The sequence below is a fragment of the Oryzias latipes genome, chromosome 18 (genome assembly GCF_053564925.1).
Source record: "Oryzias latipes strain Hd-rR chromosome 18, Olatipes_Hd-rR_3.1".
Taxonomy (NCBI): domain Eukaryota; kingdom Metazoa; phylum Chordata; class Actinopteri; order Beloniformes; family Adrianichthyidae; genus Oryzias; species Oryzias latipes.
This window is the reverse complement of record NC_136254.1, coordinates 28,452,341-28,458,429: the sequence shown is the minus strand read 5'-3', so window position 1 is coordinate 28,458,429 and position 6,089 is coordinate 28,452,341.

The window sequence follows — 6,089 nt, the reverse complement described above, 5'->3', positions numbered from 1 at the left end:
AAAAATGTGTATACCTCATGTGTATACCTCAACTATGAGAGACAAAATGAGGAAAAGTTATCCAGAAAATCATATTGTCTGATTTGTAAAGAATTTATTTGTAAATTATAGTGGAAAATAAGTATTTGGTGAATAATAAGTTCAACTCAATACTTTTTTACATACCCTTTGTTGGTAATGACAGCATTCTAACATTTTCTGTAAGTCTTCACAAGGTTCTCACAAACTATTGCTATGGTGTTTTTGGATGCAAATCAGCATCCATATGTTGTGGATCGTCCAAAGGCTCTCAAGCAAGCTTTCAACAGACCTGCACATGTACAGGCTTTAGCAGGGGGACACATCTGGCACTGCAGGATTTGAGTCCCTGGTGGCGTAGCCTAAGTTACTTAGGTTCCAACTCTGCAGCTCATTCACTAGGTCCCTCCATGTGCTTCTGGGATTTTTGGCACGCGGAGTGAGATTGTCAACTGTGTTATATGTCTTCCATTTTCTAATAATTGCTCCCACCGTGGATTTCTTCACCCTAAACCTATTGCAGATTCAGTTTTCCTCCCAGCCTGGTGCAGGCCAACAATTTGGTTTCTGGTGTCCTTAGACAGCTCTTTGGTCTTAGCTATAGTGGAGTTTGGAGTGTGACTGTTTGAGGTTCTGAACTGGTGTCTTTTATATAGATGATGAGTTCAAACAGGTGCCATTAATACAAGTAACGAATGGAGGACAGAGGATCCTCTAACAGAAGAAGTTACAGGTCTGTGAGAACCAGAAATCTTGTTTATTTGTAGGTGACCAAACACTTATTTTCCACCATAATTTACAAAACATTTCTTCAAGTTGATTTGCTGTTTTTCCTCATTTTTGTCTCTCATAGTTGAGGTATACACATGATGAAAATTACAGGCCTCTCATCTTTTTAAGTAGGAGAACTTGATCAATGGTTGGTTGATTTTTTACCCCACTATATAACACCACATTATCACTTACAATATTTTTGTGATGTGTTCCAGTGTGATTCAAAAGAGCAATCACATAACAGCTAAAAGAGGTAGTGATAAAGACTATAAATTCACATTTAACGATATCTATACATCAAGAAACTTTTGGGTAATTGAAACCCTTAATCCACATCTGTCAAAGGTTCATACAACGGCTGGTGTGCTGTATTGTTTAATGCAATATTTTTCCTTGAAATTTTATAATTGACAAAACAAAAAAGTTTCAGACAACTAGAAGTAGGACAGGGATCTAAATAAAAAAAAAGAAAACCAGGACGCCAGTCCTCTGAGACTGCAGCTTGACACTTCTGTATCTAGTCCAAGTGTTGCTATTGCATGCAAGCCAGGGATACTTGGGGTGTTTTAATTCAATCTGCAGTCATTTTTTAGTCACAAACAAGAATTTAGAGACCCAAAGCCATTGAGAATTTAGCCACATTATAGTTATTAAATTACTCTGTATTGTGTGTTGCTATAGCGTAAAATACTATTTCAAAGAACATCAATGTTCAGCATTGCTTCAGGTCTCATCTTTTAACTGGCCAGCAATCCAACTGAACCCACTCAGAGATGTTGGTGCTTAATAACTCTTCTGATTGTCTCAATAACAGGGTTAACAATTTTAATGTTGCATTTAGGCAAAAACTCCTCAGTTTTGTGCTTCTTGATCACTTTTACCACTTGATCTTTTACCAGGAGATCTGTAAACCATGTGACTTGACAGGTTGGAGCATTCTTTAGTGCATTCCAACTAGTCAAGTAGAGATGCATTTATGACTCATAAAGACGTTACACTCTAATTAAATAGTTCTACAAAAAAGTCACGCCTTAACGCTTGATAAAGAAAGTTATATAACTTTGACAGCTTGTTTTGATTCAAGTTTTCTTCTCTTTCAAAGTAATACATGAGAATGATCTGTAGCTGTGACCTTAATGTACCAAACTTGATCAGCTGACCTCTGCTTTGATGTCAACTGAGATTTAAAATGTGGAGTTGAATCTGTCTGCTGTGCTTTTCCTTGTTTGTAGTTTTTGTAGTTTTGACAGGTTATAAGGTTTCCAAAAAGAAAACTTCCCCATTTTGCTTTTACTAGCATAAAATAGATAACAGCAGCATTGAAGGGCATCTTTTTCAGTTTGGTTGGGTTGGTTTGAGGTATTCAGTCATTTTCTTAACCGTTTTGTCCCTTTTGGGGTCACGGGGCTGCTGGAGCCTATCCCGGCCACTTTTGGGCAAAGGCAGGGGACAACCTGGACAGGTCGCCAGTCTGTCGCAGGGTAGAATGTCCACAATCACACACCCATACACTCTCACACTCACACCTATGGACAATTTAGAGTTGCCAATTAACCTGTGAAGCATGTTTTTGGACAGTGGGAGGAAGCCGGAGATCCCGGAGAGAACCCACGCATGCACGAGGAGAACATGCAAACTCCACACAGAATGGTCCCCCATTGATGTCGTGTTTTTCATGTACCCCATACTTGAACCGGGGCCTGTGAGGTAAATGCGTTAACCACTGCGCCACCGTGCAGCCTGCCTTGAGGTATTCTGATGGAAAACAGACAAAACACTGAAACTCACCTTTGGATTTGCATTTAGCAGACATGTTCTGGTTTTGAGTTGTCATCAAATTCAGGCATAAAGGGGTAAAATGCCAGAGGTAAGAACAGTTACTAAGCACCAAGAACTCTGAATGGGAAAAATTGGATTGATGCCCAGTTGAGGTACAAGAGAAATGTTAAAATAAGAAAATAAACAAAAAAAAGGTCCAGTGTCAGTTTTTTGTGTTTTAGTTATTTATTTTTAATTTTAATGGAATTTGCTTGAACTTTTAGCTTTAAGAGGCAAATAAACTTAACTGTATTTAAAACAATAAAAACTATTCAAAATTTTATAAACTATAAAAGTCTGTTCAGCTGAATGGGCGCCTGCAACTTTCTTTTGCATTTGATAAGAATAAATACAATTAATACTTTGATGTTAGTCTATTGAATTGTTGTTTTTGTCTTTCTTTTATTTGTCTTTATAATTTTAAATTGCTGTGTAGCTGAAAAGCTTATCTGCACATTTCACAAGTCTGTCAATTAAAACAGTTATAATTTAATTTATTTTGTCCAAGTGCTAAAATAGCCTTTTTTTCCTTCACAAACTTTGGATTGAGTTTTGTATCAACGGTTACACAACTAAACTAAAAAGAATCATGTTAATTACATTTAAAAAAAAACATCTTTAGTTTTTACTTTAGCTTTTGAACTTTAGATCTTTTCAGATTTTCTTGCTGATTCTCATTTGAAATGACAGTTTGCTCTGTTACTTAACAGTGAGACTAAATACAAACTACCCTTATGTTGCTTCAAAACTCAAGAACTATGTTTAAAATGTACTCCCACTGCAAAAAGATAAAGAGATATGGTTAGACATATTGTCACAAATGGGTGGTGTACAGGTCCAAACTACAAAAGGTTTGATGAAAGGATCCTAAAACTTCAATAAACAAACTTAAACATGGACAAACTGTGTGTGGGTGAAAATCCCAGCAGATCAGCAGTTTCTGAAATACTCAGGTCTGACAACAACAACGATGCCACGTTTAAAGTCCTTCTTCCTCCCTCTGATGCTCGGCTTGAACTGGAGATCCGGAATCAAGAGAGGCTTTGGAAAAATAAAAAACCTAATAGCAATTTCCTCACATGAAATAAATCATTGACAATCTAACAAAGTTTTCCTTCAAACTAAAAGTTGTTCAAAGAAACGTCGTTTTTATGTAGATTTCAGCACATTTTGGTTTTTCTGAAAACAAAAGAATGGATAGGTTAATCAAGAAAGCAAATAATTATTTTATTTTGGCTTACATGCCATAACGCGACCATTAGATTCCACCATTGTTAAACACTACACAAAAGGTTCAACAGCTAAATCTTTGTGCTTTCAGATGCATTTCTTTTCCTTCAATCCTGCTTAAATCCTGGCTGCACAGCGACCTGCATTATTTTTTGTTTGTGCAGCATTTACTGGTATTCAACAATGAGCAACGCTTTTTCTTTCCCCTCAAGGCAGATCTCAAAATGACAGTAATGCCTTCAAGCAAACCTTCTACGTGAGCAAATCAGGTTCCAAATCCTTTGCATGTTTTTTTGTGCCAACTTTGTTAAACATCCTTAAAAGTGTTTCTTGGAAACTTGAGAAGATTCCATTAAACATGGTAGCTGTGTTCCTTCTAAATCCCAGCCAGTTCAGTGCCTGTCTGCATGTCAAATTCCAAAGACAGATCAGAATACATACCTACATTTTTGTCCTATCAACAGAGGATACTTAAAAATGAAAGAAAATGAAACGTAAACCTTGTTATTGCAGCAGGCAAACTTGCGCTGTTGACGGATTACGAGAAAAAAGCTCAGTGATCAAAACAAGGAAGCTGTAAAGCAGATATTTGCCGGAGGGCTTTTGAGCTAAAGCCATATTTACTGAAATAATAAAACAGTGTTTTCTTGCTTATAAATCAGCATTTTTAGCTCTAAAGTGTTTGAATCTGTGCCGAGCTGAATTTTTGTTGGTCTTCTGTGCTTTTAATAGAAAATGCAGTGTCACTGTCTCCCTGCAGTAAAGTAAAAAATCTAGTTTTACAACAAATACTTGTGTTAAAATATCGAACAACTCTGTTCCTGCTGCTGTCCCCCTCAGTTTCTTTAAATTATCAGTTACTACTCTTTTTTAAATATATTAAGAGATCTAGTAAATGTTGATTATTAACTAGAAAATGCCTTTCAAGATGACTTAATCTTGGTGCTGCCTTGTTTTTTGAGCTTTTCATCTTTTTTTTTGCTCACTGAAACCCACAACTGAAACAAACTTGACCAAAATTTTCAAATAATAATTTTTATCGATGTTCATTTCTGACAATATGCACTCAGCCCTGTTACCACAACCTTTGATTTAAGTTATTTTCTTTTTTTCATTTATGTGGTACCTTAAAATTACATAAAAAAATAAATGCATCTTTAGTTTTCACTTTAGCTTTTGAATTTTAGATCGTTTGTATTATCCGATTTTATGCTGATTCTCATTTATTGTGACAGTTTTCTCGTTGGTCTTCTCTGCTTTTCATAGAAAACGTAAAGTGTCATTGTTGGCCTGCAGCATTAAAGAAAAAAAAATCTAGTTTTAAAAGTTTTGTTAAAATATCCAAAAACTCTGTTCCTGCTGCTGTTCCCCTCAGTTTCTACATATTATTAGTAACTCTTATTTTTCAAATATATAAAGAGTTCTAGTAAATGTTGATTATTAACTAGGAAATGTCTTTCAAAATGAATTGATCTTGGTGCTGCCTCGTTTCTTGAGCTTTTTTAATCTTTTTTTTCCTAAATTTTTGCTCACTGAAACCCACAACTGAAACAGATTTTCACCTAAATCTAGATGACAAATACTTGACCATAGAATGAAGAATGCTCTTTGAACTTCAACACATGAGAGATTCTTGAAACAGAAACTTTTCCATGATGGTGAAGCAGCTCATTGATGCATGGACAGTCTACACCCACACAAACAATGTTCAACTGGTTTGACTGCTTTTGTGCTAAAAGCAATAACATCAAATGTTAAATCAGGTCAGATAAAAAGAAAAAAGTATTGCTTTAGAATACAGCCCACCTTTTTTTTCTTGTAAATAGAATGTAGGTACTGTATAGTTATATCAGGAGATGCTAATATGTAACAAAAGATTCTTATAACTAAGAGGCAGACAATCCAAAGGACAATGATTGATTTTGGACACTGATGACATCATCAACACATCCCAAGCCAGAGATAAGATCCTGTTTGGCTGATGCGATATAATTTTTTTGTTAAAGTTAAGATGTTTAAACTCTGGAAACATTTCCTGCCACTCAAATCGTGCTGCATAGGTTTCTCGTCTTTGTTTCCTTTAATGAGCCACCAATATGCAGGAATGTGGGTGTTCCAACTGGAGGACACAAATGTGGACCCAACCCTGCAACACTCAGACTGATGAAGCCACTTGAATGAGTGGTGAAACGATTCAAAGGAGTTGGGGATGTTTTTCACTAATGTCTGTAAAAGTGTTCTGTCAGGTA